This window comes from Candoia aspera, chromosome 4 (genome assembly GCF_035149785.1).
Source record: "Candoia aspera isolate rCanAsp1 chromosome 4, rCanAsp1.hap2, whole genome shotgun sequence".
Taxonomy (NCBI): Eukaryota; Metazoa; Chordata; class Lepidosauria; order Squamata; family Boidae; genus Candoia; species Candoia aspera.
The window spans coordinates 53,805,665-53,820,746 of NC_086156.1; the positions used below are offsets into that span (position 1 = coordinate 53,805,665).

Consider the following 15,082-nt stretch of genomic DNA (forward strand, 5'->3'; position numbering starts at 1 on the left):
AAATGCACATAAAGTAGCAAATTTAATGCACTCCTCCCTTGGGTTTGGCAGAAAACTGGTATTTGTTATTCCTGTTTTATTGTGTCCGGGTATGTGTTTACAGAACAAAGTCTGTACAAAGAAAATAGGGTGAGAGGAAAGTCTTAGGCCAAATCCACCCAGCAGCAGTCATATGGTGCTGGTGCCTGATGGAGCAGAAGACATCTGATTTTCACATGTCTATACAGTATATTTACGCTTGATACGAACAGAGCATGAGCTCAGTGTCCCTGTCCAACACACCATTCCTCAAATCAGGCTGCCAGGCACTGTCCATTGTGTGATAGTCCCATTCAGAAGATTACCGGATAGTTACCACTGTGGCCTCCTGTGTAGGATCGTAATGTGTAGGGTTCTACCACATGATGTAGTGGTGTCAGTGTGACAGTATTCACTCCAAAACACAGCATGACCTCTCAGACCTGCATATGCTGGTGACTGGATGAGGTGGGTGTGGTTCATCTTCCTTCCTCTTCAGTGTGTTGTTGTGTTGTCTAGAGAGGAAGGGCTATGAGCACCCTGGCCTGTAGGTGCAAACTAAATTCAGGAGGGTCAGGGGTGATTTCTATAGGCTCTGCCTTGCCCAACAGGCCCCCTGATCCCCAAACATGAGAAGGTTATGGCTTATGTGGGTGACTATTGACTGGCCATGCTGAGCAGACTACTAGGCTGCAGCTATGTATGCCTGCACATGGCACTGAGTTGCAGCTCAATGGGACAGTGGTGCCACCTTGCATGTATAGTCTTAGTGCTGCATACCACAAGCTATGTAAGCCTCTGTTCCCCAATTGTAGTATCCTGTGCAAATTCTCCAGAGGCTGTTTCTATGTAAGTTGATACTGTTTGTGTTATTCCTTAATCTGTGGAATTTATCTGGCTATTCTACAGGACCAGGATGGTAAGCATGCATAGAGACAGAGGACTCTGAAGATTTTTGAGCTGGGGATGCTGCTCACTTCCATCTTTCCCCTCTCAGGGTACATGGAGGATGCTGGCCTGCATTTACTGACACTGGAGGAAGAGCGAGCTGTTTAGCAGACAGCAGATTTGTGCGGGAGGACTGTTTTGTTAGTTTAGTGGTCCTCTATGTTGCCCTATTTGCCAACATATTGATTGCCCACTTGCATCTTTTTTCCCCTGCATGCTCCCCGCCCTTACCTGTATGCTTCCCTTCTGTGCAGTTTTGGCCATACCATCAGCAGAGAGTAACACTACCTTGCATTAGGAACAGACAAGTTGATGCCAGAACACAGTCTGTAGCTGAGGCTCAACTCTCACTGGCACACCCAGGTTCACATTTTGCTTATGCACCTGAGTCAGTGGGGAGGCTTGCAAAACACCACACTGGGCCCATGATGAGTCACAGGCATATCCAATGACCTTGCAGCAAACCTCCAAGGTGCATCATGGGGGGAGGAGCTAATTGCTTGACTGCTTGTGCTTTCCTTCCACATGCCATAGGTGAAGCAGAGTTGCTTACTGTAACCACAATGAGGCTTGAGCTCTATGGGAAAATGTAAGCCATAACCAAGCAGGTCATACCTCTGGGTAAGAGGCTGCTACTCTTACTCTTGCCATACCAAATGCCCAGCACAAATGGTTGCTGCCATGGATTGGTACATCACCAAGACTACAGTTTCCAATTTTCCACAGCAAATGAACTTCCCTGGGCTGCAGGTCCTGGTGACAAGAATAATTGCCCTCTAAGTCATAACAGCCCACATTTATGCCATGGAGGAGCATGTTGAAGTGTGGAGGGGGAACATCAACACGAAATTAGAGGATTGCCCCTGACCAGACCCATCTTTCTGTTGCCTTCCCGTTCATATTCTACCCTTTTCCTAGTATTGTTTCACTGTGTTGACTCTTAATTAAGTAGGCAGTATGCTACACTGTGGCTAGTTTGAGGGTCTGGGTTTGGGCTGTTCAAGAGGGAGAAACAGAATTATGCACTGAACTTCAGAACGGGGAAGGACCATTTGGACATTTCCTGCTGGAGTTGGCATATGTGAAAGGAGACTGCCTCTGATCATGTGATTTTTCTCTTTAAAGCTTCCTCCATTGGTTCTTGTCCTATCTTTTGGCACTACAGAGAAAAAAATCCATATCATTTTCCCTGTGACATCCTTTCAAGTTTGGAAGACTGCTATCATGCCTCCCTTTAGCCTTCTCTTGTTTAGGCTAAACGTACCCAGTTCTTTTAACCAGATTTTAGCCTTCAAGCCCCTTACTATCTTGGCTATTTAATTTATTAAACTTATATGCTGCTGGACTGTGAATGACTCTGATTGCTCTTCTTTACACTCTTTACAGTTCTTCAGCATGATTTCTGTATTGTGGTAACCAAAACTGGACACAGTATTTCAGGTGCACTCTGACCAGTGTGGCATATAATGGAAATATCACTTCCCATGATCTTGACATTGTATCTCTGTTGGGGCAGCCTAAGATTGCATTGGCTGTTTTAGCAGCTGCAGCACACTGCTGGTTCATGCCTAATCAGTAGTCCTCCAGCACACCCAGATGCTTCTTACAAGTACTACTGTTGAGTCAAGTACTACCTGTGTTAGATCTGACATTTGATTGTTTCCTACTTAAGTGCAGAATCCTACATTTCTCAACAACTACATTTTGTTGGAAAGCCCCCCCCCCATTTTTTTCAGTTTATATGGCCCCCCCATCTCAAATACATAACCCTGGGCAGCTTACAATTAAAAAAAAAAACCTACAGGTACTCCTCAACTTATGACCATTTGTTTAGTGACTGTTCAAAGTTATGACGGCACTGGAAAAAGTGACTTGCGACTGGTCCTTGCACTTATGACCCTCACAGCATCCCTGTGGTTACATGATCAAAATTCAGGCACTTGGCAACCGGCTTGCACTTACGACAGCTGCAGCATTCTGGGGTCACATGATCACCATTTGCAATCTTCCCCACCGGCTTCCAACAAGCAAAGTCAAGGGGGAGCCAGATTCACTTAATGACCATGGTGATTTGCTTAACAACCACAGCAAAAAAGGTTGTAAAATCAAGTGTGACTCGCTTAACAACTGCCTCACTTAGCAATGGAAGTTCCAGTCTTAATTGTAGTCATAAGTCAAGGACTACCTGTATATAAAAGAACAGAGAACAATATAAAAACCATACAACAGAATCAGCAGCCATGGTACAGTGTTCAACTCTATCAAAGTCCTTTTGAATTTTGAGCTTGTCTTTTGAAGTTTTAGTGATTCCTCCAGCTTTGTGTTTTTTGCAAATTTACTGAGCATCTCTTCTAGCCCTTTGTCAAATTCATTTATAATAATGTTGACGAACACCAGGCCCAGGACAGAACCCTGAGGTGCCTCACTACATACCTTTTTCCATGTAGACATAGGTTCATTAAGGACCACACTCTGGGTATGGTGGTTCAACCATCTGTGCCTCCATCTGGTAGTGGGACCATCCATCCCCACATAATTTGGTTTTATCAAGGAGAAGACTATGGTCAATTTTATCAAATGCCTTACTAAAGTCTAGGTCTTGATCTAGATCATACTGAAGTCTAGGTCTTACTGAAACCTAAGTTTATAGTCACAACATTCTCTTGATCTACACTGTCAGAAAAAGCAATAAAATATGTCTAGCACAACCTATTTTGAACAAAAACCCATGCTAGCTTCTAGTAATCACCTTGTTCCTTGCTTGCAAACCCACTGCTTGATTATCTTTTCTAAGATTTTTCCAGGTATTAATGTCAAGCTGATTGGTCTGTAGGTTCCTGGGGCCACTTTCCCCCCTTTTTAAAAGATTGGAACAACATTAGCTCTTCTCCAATCTTCTGGCATATTCCTCTTCCAGGAGTTCTCAAAGATTACAGTTAGTGGTTCTGAGAGCACATCCGCCAGTTATTTTAGCATCCTGGAATGTAACCATCCAGCCCCTACAACTCGAATTCATTCAGAGCAGCTAGTTGTTCTCTCCCTACTTCTTTGCTTATATTGCCCTGCATTTCTCTTCTGTCCCCCATGGTGCAGTTTCCAATGGGTTGGACTACTTCTTTGTATTAGACTATTTTTGAAAAATAATAATTCAGCTTTCTCCCTGCTTTCTGTCACCATTTTGCCAACTTCTCCAACCAGCTGGCCAACCATTTCCTTAACTTGCTTCTTGTTTCACACATACTCAAAGAACCTTTTTGTGTTGTTTTTGGCATTTACTGCAAGCCTCAGTTCATTCTGAACCTTAGCCTTTCTGATCCCTTGCCATTCTGACAGATTCAGGCAATTTCCTGAATTGTTTTTCCTTCAGGAGTTTTATCCAGAGAAGTCTCCCTACTTCTTCCACTACCTTGTATTATCATTCTTGACACCATCACTTGAACCAACAGTTCACTTCCAGAGTCCTTTGTTCCTGCCTCAGGCCATGACCTTCAGTTGGAAGTACGGAGAAAAGCACCGCCTGTGTTCCAAACTTATTTGCCTTCCTGCCTAGCTCATTGTAGCTGCCAATTTGAAATGACAGTCGCGATTGTACTCTGTGTTCTTTGCATTATTTACAAATACAGTTATTCCTGTTCTATTCACATGTGTTTGTGCATGGGCCGGGGAGGGTTGGGTAGGTTGGGGAACAAGGATGTTCAAAATATACCATGCAAACTGACTACATCTTCTAATAGCACAATCTCTGATTGTGAGTTTACTGAGAGGTAAACCTTGCAAAGTTCAGTGGGATTTATCCTAGGCAGGTGTAAATATTGCGGCATGCTAAACCTAACAGTTTCTCTGTAATGGGAATGTGCTTTTAATGTTCACTTATAAAAGACCAGAATTTAAAAGACAAACACTGGGGTAATCCAACAACACAATCTTATAATAAGGCTTTTAAGGTAAATCAGTTGTTAAGCCTTATTGCCTTGATAGCATCTCTAAAATTCCAGATTGTAGGAAGTGTGGAAATGCATGTCTGTCCTGAAAGGGCAAAATGTCAATATTCTGCATTTCATCATGTGCCTTGTAGTTCAAGTTGTTCCCACGCAGGATTTTGAATGGTTATCATGGACAATGATCTAACTGGGAAATTAGGAGCTATGGGGTATGCCTTGTGGTTGGGGATATCTAACAGTCCAAATTTTATCTCAGTAAGTGCTATCTTTCCTGTTTATATAAATGTGGTATGCCTAATTCTTCTAACTCATAAGCACACTACTGTTGTATTTCTCAACTGGTTATTAGGGAACACGTGCAAGTGGAATTAGTTCCACCCCTCTGCCAAGTAGATGGCAGGCCTTGTGCTGAAAGGACTTTTTTTGTTGTTTATTCATTCAGTCGCTTCTGATTCTTCGTGACTTCAAGGAGCAGCCCATGTCAGAGCTTCCTGTCGGTCGTCAACACCCCCAGCTCCCCCAGGGATGAGTCTGTCACCTCTAGAATGTCATCTATCCATCTTGCCCTTGGTCGGCCCCTCTTCCTTTTGCCTTCCACTCTCCCTAGCATCAGCATCTTCTCCAGGGTGTCCTGTCTTCTAATTATGTGGCCAAAGTATTTCAGTTTTGCCTTTAATATCATTCCCTCAAGTGAGCAGTCTGGCTTTATTTCCTGGAGTATGGGCGGGTTTGATCTTCTTGCAGTCCAAGTCACTCTCAGAATTTCCCTCCAACACCACAGTTCCAAGCTGAAAGGACTACCAGGGCACAAAACTGCATTGTCTTATGAGGCCATCACTCACCCACCCAGACATAACCAGCAAGAGGTCTCCTGTAGGTACGTAGCCAGTTGTTTCCAACTCACAGACTATTGCATTGATGATGATGCACCTGGCTTCCATTGCCACTCTATAGTTGCCCTGCCCCTAGAATAGAACAGATTGCAACATGGGGCATCTGCCGTGGCTTCAGGGAGAGAAAACCATGTGAACATTGCTTGTGGCCACCAAGTGTGGTTTGTGGGCCTTTTTTATGGGAGGCTTAGTGGGGCATGCTGTGGTCAAAACTTTTACAGTGCCTTGGCTTGATGTGAGCCAGGACACAGCATATCCACTGAGTAGTTTGCAAGGAAGGTTGAGTTGTGCGTGGATGACTGTGAGCACAAGTGTGGCAGTGTCATGGAGAGCTGTATGCAGGTGCATGCAAAGCACATTTTGGGCATCATGTGCGAGGTCAGTTCTTATGCCATGGTTGATTGGGGCCCAGAACCCACTGTGAAGACACTTTATGAGTATAACAGACCATATGTTGCATTTTGACAGATGGATATTTATTGGAAACAGGATTGCATTTCCCTGGTGCAGTAGACAACTTTGCATGCTGCATGTAAAGACAGTTACAGCATGAAACTGTCAAAGATCTAAGCTAAAGGGCATCCTTGGCTCTGATGTTCCTCTGTGGCCTGGCTTGCACTCTGAAAGTCTTCTGGGAGCAGTGCTGCTCTTATGAATATAGTAATATAAATCAGAGCAGGTGCTGGATAAGTCCTACAGAGTAGAAGCAGAGGCCCCTTTCTAGAAACAACTCCTCAGTGATGATACCTGGCTGTTCATACAAGTGGTTCTGTAGCTGTAGCAGCTATTTCCAGGATATGACTCCGTAGTAATGAAGGTATAATCTCCACTTACAATAACTGTAGAAGGAGCCATTTTTTTGCACAGCAAAGGTTATGCTACTCCCAACTGGGCCAAGTCAAAAGTTCCTGCACAAGGTTCCTTTGTGAGTGCAGTGGAGTTGATGTGGCTATGAGGTCATCCTTTGATGATGGAAGGGAATGTGTGATGGAGATGGATTTTGATGGCCTTGGATGCCCAGAATTAGGTCTGCATGTGGACTGTAGTCCACCAGAATAAGAGGATGATTGGGGGGTTGCCATCCCACAAGTTTATGTCACTCATAATCTTGATGGCCTCTATGTGTGCAGGGGGATTGTTCGTTCCCCTCCCCCGCCAAAATAAATAATGCAATAGGTACTGTAGAGTCCTTGGTGCTCTCTGAGCCTTGTTGTTTTCATGCAGATGTTTCATTGCCAGACTAGGCAACATCTTCAGTGTGAACAGGGAGAGGGCCTTGCTCTCTGTTTATATATGTTTATACACTGTGGCTTGCCCTGCTTGTGTTGGTGGGGGTGTTGTTCTCTCCTTGGGAGTTCTTTGATTGGGCTGTAGTTTGCTGCTTGGTTGATTGCATGAGTTAATAGTTCCTTGATTTCGGTGTATTGTGCTGTTTGGTTGTTCATCTGGTGTTAATCCTAGTGTTGATTTTTGCATGGTGTTGATTGCTGGTGAGGAGGTATACTGGTCTTCTGACTTTTCTATTGTCTCTTCTGAATGGTATGTAAATGTTGTTTACCTCTATGTGTCTGTTGATGGCTGCTTTGTCTGAGTGGGACAAAGGACTCCACAGTTCAACCCTGAGCTACGAATATTCGCTTCGATTGGCAATAGGTACTGTTTGGTAGGTTGTGTGTCTAATCCCAGTTGGTAGCTGCTTGATTACAATAATATGCAGCAAGTTCCTAGTGACAGCTTGTGAGCTGGGACTGTATTGAAGGCATCTGGGGTAACATTATGGCTACATTTCCTGAAGGAGCGGGAGTTGATTCTTGAGGATCTCAGCACTCCTTATATTTTGCTGGTGCTTCCTAAAGTTCTGTGGTGACCCTGCTGAGCCTTTACACAAATATTTCCATCTTTGTGGTACAGCATAGTTTAAAGCAGGGGTCAGCAACCTTCAATGTGAGAATCAGAGACCATGCAGCTGCCATTTCCAGGGGACTTGTTTCTCTGCCCGTGCTGAGGTGGCTGGTGAAGCCATCACCAAAATGGCTGCCTGAGGAGACAGCAAGCAGCTTTTTCCCCCTCTTTGTGGGCTGAGTGAATATATTTCTTTTTGGGACCATAGGCCAGGTGATTTTGGATAGCGGCCCACATCAGGCCCATGGGCTGTAGGTTGCTGACCCATGGTTTAGAGCTTGGTACCATCTCATTAATTTCTGGCTAAAGTTTTTTTTCCCAGTTGGTCTCACCCCGTTAGTCTCAGACACCAATTTAAATCAACTTAACTAAAAAGAGCTACTAGCAAACTCCAGTCTTGCTGCCTGCCTTGTCCCACAGCTGCTGAATGAAACGTGCAGTGTTTCTTCGCTCAGTGGCAATCTCTTATGGGAGGTCAGCCATCATCTGCTCTGACCAGTGCAGAAGGGCCTCAACAAGACATTTTGTCCATGGCAGGCACCTCTTCCCTAAATGAAGCAGAACAAGCTGGGATCTCTACCTTCTATTCCTCAGGGTCCAGGTTCTGCTCAGTGGCCATCAGCAACTGATCATAGCTTTAATGCAAGCCATATTCTGTTAGGATGTGGGCGCTGGTACATGGGGCAAAGAGATGCTGCCTAGGGAATGGTCAGATAAGAGACAGCATAGCCTGCAGTTGGAAAAATGTGTGGGGCAAGAGGCTCAGAGGGCCCCCCCAGCGCTCATTTTGGCACCCCACCAGTGCAGCGCCCGGGGCACATGCCCCGGTTGCCCCGCCCTAGTTGCAGCCCTGAGCCCAATGACAGACCAGTTGGAGGCACCAGCACTGGTACCTAGCAACCAGCCCACCATGCTGCACAAGGAACACAAGCTATAACTAGTTTCAGTGGAAGTCACAGTATGACAGAAAACTTTGGCAGAAGAGTAAATTCCTAGAACTCCCAAGGAGAGGGTGGCTGTAGGATATGAGTGGTGGCATTTGGCTGTGCATTGTGGTACTGGTTGTCGGTGTGTCCCCACACCTGGGGCAGTGGAGCATGGGTAGCTGTGAGGATGAGCCTTTAGTGCAGTCTTTATGGGTATTAAATGGAATTGGTTGCTAGTAATTCTGATCTTAAGATCGTGTCTGTGTGTTACTTGCTGCCTTGATTTAGAGACTATTTTGAACATCTCAGGGGCATTTTGCTCGTCTCAGGTGGGAACACACAAATGAATCCTCATCCGACTAACCCCCGAAACTCCTCTTGCGCCGCTCCTCTGTAGAGCGTAGGGCTTTCACCATAGAGTTGACGGAGATAGAATGACATCACCGTGTCCTCTGGATGTATAACCAATGGAGGCTCCAGAGCTTCAAACCATTCGGCGTAGCCTCCTAAGTCCGCTCGTTCGGTGGAGGAGCGTGGCCTGCCTTCGCGCAGCACCACGCCCTTCCACATTCGCTCCCTGGATCCTCCTCCCTCTTTCTCCTCTCCCGAGGCTCCCTTCGGGAGACATGTGAGGCACATTGCAGGCCCCGCCCCGTCCACCTCCCTTCCCCCTCATCTTCTTTCTCCTCGGGGAGGAGGAGCCGACTGGCTGATGAGACGCGTCTGCCCGCCAGCGGTTGTGGTGTCGCCGTCGCCCTTAATCCAGCCGTCCCGGTCTCGCCCTAGCGGGTCTGGAGCTAGAGAGAGAAGCGGATACAGGCTGTGCAAGCCCCGCGCTTCCTTCTCCCACCCTAAGTGGGCCTGACCCATCCCCAGCAGGCAAGTAAGTGCTCCCTTCCTCGCCACGGTCAGTTGGAAGCTGATCGGAGCTGGGCGGGTGTGACCTGATGAGCCTTTCAGCATCTGAGTGGGAACGGGGACTTTCAAGCCCAGGGCAGCTGTGAGGGGCTGTGAGGGGAAGAAGGGGGCCTAGTGGAAGTGTGGCGGGGATGTGCCTTGCGCCTTGGGAGGCCGCCGGCGGAGCCCTCGCCGCTTTAGGAAGGCAGTTTTCCTTTTTCCGGATCGCCTGCCTTTCCTTGCTGCTCACTTGTCCTTGCTCTTTCCCTCCTGAACGGGCCGCTGTGGCACTCCCTTTCCCCATGCCCTGAACGCAATTGGGCGCGACCACGCTGCATGTGTGGGTGGCTGGATAAGGAGACTTCAGGGCTGCTTTGCTCTTCGTTATACCGAGGCGTATCATAGACAAAGGTGCTGGAAGATTTTCCGTTTGCAAGGCACTCGTTTTCTCCCTGCATTGCTGAACTTCTTAAACGAGGGAGGTGCTGGGCCTACCTGGGACTCCATCATACTGCTTGAGTCCAGACAGACTTGTGGTGGGCCCTAACTGGGAAGGGGTGGCAGTTCCCACAAAGAGAAAAGGAAGCTTGTTTGGTCATACCATGGCTCTGTTGAGGTGAAGCACTAGCTGATCATTCTGGGACACTGACCTCCAGGTTTATGAAGTCAACAGCTTTCTTCTGTTGTTCTCTGTTAGATGTGCTGCCTCTAAATGAGGTGCTGTTATAATACATATTGCTAGACCTATTCTCCACTCAACAACCAGTTTGATATAGAGGTAAGGCACCAGGCTAGAAACTGGGAGACCCTGAGTTTTTGTCCTGCCTTAAGCTCAAAACCAGCTAGGTGACTGGACCAGTCCTCCTCTGTTTAGAAAGAAGACAGTAGCAAATAACTTACGAAATTTTGCCAAGAAAACTGCAGGGACTAGTTCTGGCAATCACCAGGAGTGAAAGACTGACTTGAAGGTGCACATACCCGCACAAAATTCTCCACTTAATTATTTTAAGGGTTAGTTATGTTATTTACACATTATATTCAGGAGTTAAAATCCAGTAACAGAAAGTTACAAGACAGCTTCTGTTTTTCTAACTGAGAATAAGTCTGACCTATCTAATTCATGAAAAAAAGTTCCTTTTGTTTCAGTTTACACTTTTGGTATTGCTGAAACTCAGGCTTTTACTCTGTTTTTTTCAATAACTGGCTAATTGACTATTAAACATAGGGTGGTGGCAGTACTTTATGATGGCCTCCTCTGTGAATATGTGTTCTTTGTGTTCTTTCTAGATATAACATTTCTGAAGAATCTCAGTTTATTGTTCTGTTTGTTTTAGACTGCTTTTTCAAACCAAAGGTATTACAAGAACAAAATGACTGAGAACTAACTACAACTATTTCCAGGTTTATAGAGTTCATTCATACACGCACTATAGTCTACTGGTTGACTTAAGACATGTAATTCATCAGAGAGTACCAGTTTATCTTCAGGAAGGTTGTCTTGTGTTCCTTATAGACTCTGGAATCCAGAAAGTTAGTGTACTTTGTTTTACTAACCATGTAACAGCTTTCAATGTTTTTATTTTAAGAAGCTGCCCTTCTGCTAACTTGATTTTTCTTTTTATGCTTCATATGAATTTCTTGTTTGATAATTGAACGTGTCACTGTGGCAGTCAAATTGATGAACTGCCAACTCTCCCCCTTTCCAGATGACAGCCACAATGCCATCAATGTACTCTCAAAATTCAAATTTCTCTAATGTCCAGAAAAAATGTTTTTTGTCTCATGAAAGCCAGCTGGGTGACTTTGGGCCAAGCCACTCTTTCTCAGGCCAACCCACCTCACAGGATTGTTGTGGGGAAAATAGGAGGCAGGAGTATTAGGTATGTTTGCTGCCTTGATTTGACCATACATAAGGCGGGATAATATAATAATAATAATCCTTCTAAGGTAGTTCAGACAGCCTCCCTGATATGTAAAAAAGTGGTAGAAAGAAGCCCTACGTGATGTTCATACAAGTTAGTAGAATTCCTCCATGCAAAAAGACCAACCACAAGTCTCTTGAGGAAGAGCATGGATGTGCATGGAGCTCCTTCTCATGGTTGTTAAATTTATGGTGGAGTTGGGTCCACAGCCCTCTTAAGCAAACTATTATTGTGTGAAGGCATTTATCTGCACATTCACCTTGGTGTAAGTTACTTCCTTGACAACTGCAGTGGATACTAACTTTTTACTACTGGGTTTTGTATGTGTGCTGTTTGAAAAAAGTGAAAACATGTTTATTTTGTTGAATTGGAGAAGCATTAGGAAATGTGGTTTCTTAAATGTTTTGATTCCATAGCTTCTTTAGTTTATAATGCTTTTTGGTTCATTACCAATGGGAATTCTCTGTAACCCAGTTAATGTGAAATACAGTATTGTAAAGGAGGGAGCTTTGATGCAGAAGTATGGAAAGCTGCATTTCTAAAGAAATCAGATAGAACAAGGGTGCTTGATGCAGACCAGTAGTTGTCTAAATCATTGTGATTCTAAGTTGTTAATTCTGACTTCACAATTAAGGCCCTATCAACAAACTGTTCATGAGTCTTATTTGTGTAGTTCCTATCCATCTTTCTTTATATAGGCAGAGTGGTTCCTGAAACAGAGTAACTCTGTGAAATTGATATTTAAAAGTGTTTTAATGTAGCTGGGAGAAACTTCAAAGGACAGTTTAAAATATTATGGACTTTAGAGTAAGGTTGTAAACATAATCTCAAAAGGAAGTTATATCTAGAATAAGGGATAAGTTGGCAATAAATTATCTCTGCCACAAAATATCTTTAGTATTAAAAATATTTTATGGATTTTTTTGTAAACTACAAGTAGTTAGCTATAGTTTTTAAACTTACACCAACTGTGGTATTAAAAGTAAATCAGAAGATACACTATTTCTTTATGGAATAGACCAAAATTTACATTATCAAGCTAGTAATAGTAAATATTCAGTGCGAACTTTTTTTAAAAAAATATGATTTCTTATAATCCATTTGCAGTTTATCAACATGCAGCTAAGCCTTGGGTGTATATTCCTTTCAGATTAAAATATTATAAGTTTGCCATAATTTTTACATGGCAGCAATAACTTAAAGAAATTGTGTAAGTTTTTAGCAATTTTACTGCATATTCTAAACTTGGACTTCAAGTATAGTAAACATGTGAAGACCAAGAAACACAGTACATAGTCTGCTTAAATATGCACTATTCAAAATTATTTTGTGCAAAATAAAGGTTTCTTTTTAAATTGCATTTGATAAATGGAATGTTATTTTCTTCTATCAAAGTTTGTCAACTTTCCTTAAACAGCAGGAATATTTTTAATATTGTGAAAACATTCTAATAGCAAATACAAACTAACAGGATAAAAAACTGTAGACTTAATAGCTGCTTAGGCTTTAACCTAGAGACATCAGGTTACTGTAACAAAATGCATAGTGTAAAATGGGAGTGGGTGATCTGAGTGTGGCCCTAAATCAAAACATCTCCAAAATTTTGTGGCAAAACTGCCAATTTTTTTTATTTTTTTTTGTTGCAAAATTAAGGAGCAAGATAAATTAAGCCACATAAGGCTTAATATATTTATTATGCAACATGTGATCACCTAATATGTAGATATTAACCCCCCCAAAAGCTGTATTTTGACCCTACCCACAGTGACATTATTACTGTGCCCTACATAACCATCAAAGGCCAAAATAATTTTAAAAAGGAAAATGCTGTTTCTGATTGGCAGAAATGTTGCTCACATTGTTCATTAAAAAAAACAACAAAAAAAAAGATGACATTTATTAGGAGCTGGAGGTACCTGGTTAGAGGTGCAAGGATGATTTGATAATCCAAATGAGATATATCAATTCCCCTTACATTCATTTAAAAATTATTTCATTTGAAGCAACTTTTAGATCTAATAGAGGCAAGCAATATAATATTCTCCCTGTGATTGAATTTTAACTCCCATTAAACCCTGCTAGCATGGCTGGCTATCAAGAATTATGGGTATGGTAATACAAAATAGGAAAAGAATGAATGGTTGTCTACACTTGAATATAGATTTTGAAAGTCATAATGAACTGATGTTAAGGTATACTAATATTTTATACAAATTTGAGGATACCCAGTTCAGACCACAAATCAGTTTGAAGCTACATGACATGAAGACAGTGTTCTACTCCTAAACAAATGCTTCCTGTAGTTTTTAACCTAACATTTATTACCAAACCACTAAGATGGTTGAAGTGCTGAAGCAAGAGGAGAGCAGGAATGTAAGAAAACATATCTGTATTCCTAAATAACTATACATGAGAATACTATTTTTAGAGTAGAGTTTGCTTCATTATTGGCCAGCATGGTGGCATTTGCTACTTTAGTGTTCTGCTTAAAGAGTTTATCTTGCCACCATCTATGTGGTCAGTTATTTTAGTCAATGAGGAATTCCCCATTCACTCAAAAATCAGCTGTGCATAGGTCAGGCAGGCAAGTCACCCACCACGTTCCCTCATCTCAAATGGCTAAGACACAAATCAGACAGAGAATCAACTCCTTTGCTTCCCCCAAAAGGCATGTAAATAGGGGAATGGTTTTTTTTTTAATCTTCCCTTTTGGCTCCTCCAAAAGTTTTGTTTTGGAATTCTAGCCTCACAGAAGGAGGAGGAAAAGTGAGGCTTACCTGGACAAGCCCAAAGGAAGTTTCCCCTATCTCCAGCCTTTCTGTTTAAAATGCCTTGTCATGTGATATGAAGAGAGAGATTGATTGCTGGAAGAGAGCATGGAGAATGGAGGTGAGGGAGGGAGCTCTAGATCAGGACCACAGAAAGCCTTTAGGAAATAATTAGAGAAAGACACAGCTTTGAAAAGTGAAGAGCAGTTCCTCCTTTCTTTCATTTTTCATCCGTTTGGATAGTATTAGTGTTTTGGTTTAGATACCAAACTACTGCTCAAAATGTTTTAATTGTAATCTCACCTTTCCTATAAATTTTCAGGGTGTCCTTTGTAAAAGCACTGATTCCAATTCCATTTTATAAATAGAGTACAAGAGAGAACAGTAGTTATAATTATTGATGCTGTATTCTTAACATCTGAAGAAATGGGCATTTTCTATTCTTGCATACAGCTCTCACTGAATCATAGCATTAAAAAAAATCTTGTTAAACTGGAGTAACTGATAATTCTACCACGTAGGACTATATTTTAATACTATTGACAAAATTTGTAATAAGTTTTCTCCTGTACATGTGAAGCAACATATGTGATGCTTTCTTTGTTTGCTTTAACTATCTTTTAGGTGAGAGATAAAGATGAAGTTTTTTTGAGTGGAAATTTGAACTGGGATTTCCTATGTCAAATATCAACTTACTGCATAATGGTGATGCGTATATGCAGTATATTGTTGCCATGCATCACTACCTCTAGTATTGGACCCAATAAAGTTCACATATAATTCTTGATACGATTCTAATTTGGATAATGGAAAGCTTTGTGTTTCTTAGGTTTAATCTATTTATAGAAATGAATATGCTAGCTTTTT

General features: G+C 42.7%; 1 protein-coding gene across 2 annotated transcripts in view; it reads left to right on the forward strand.

Moving 5' to 3' along the window:
* Positions 1–15,082, forward strand: part of LOC134498038 (ras-related protein Ral-A) — a 45,281-nt gene that overhangs the window by 12,527 nt on the left and 17,672 nt on the right. Inside the window, exon 1 of one of the 2 annotated variants that reach the window (XM_063304160.1) lies at positions 9,305–9,511. The exons of the other annotated variant lie outside the window; for it this stretch is intronic. The gene's annotated coding sequence lies outside the window, so the exon portion shown is untranslated. Of the gene's footprint in view, positions 1–9,304; positions 9,512–15,082 lie in introns of those variants that run through there. 2 annotated transcript variants of the gene reach the window in all.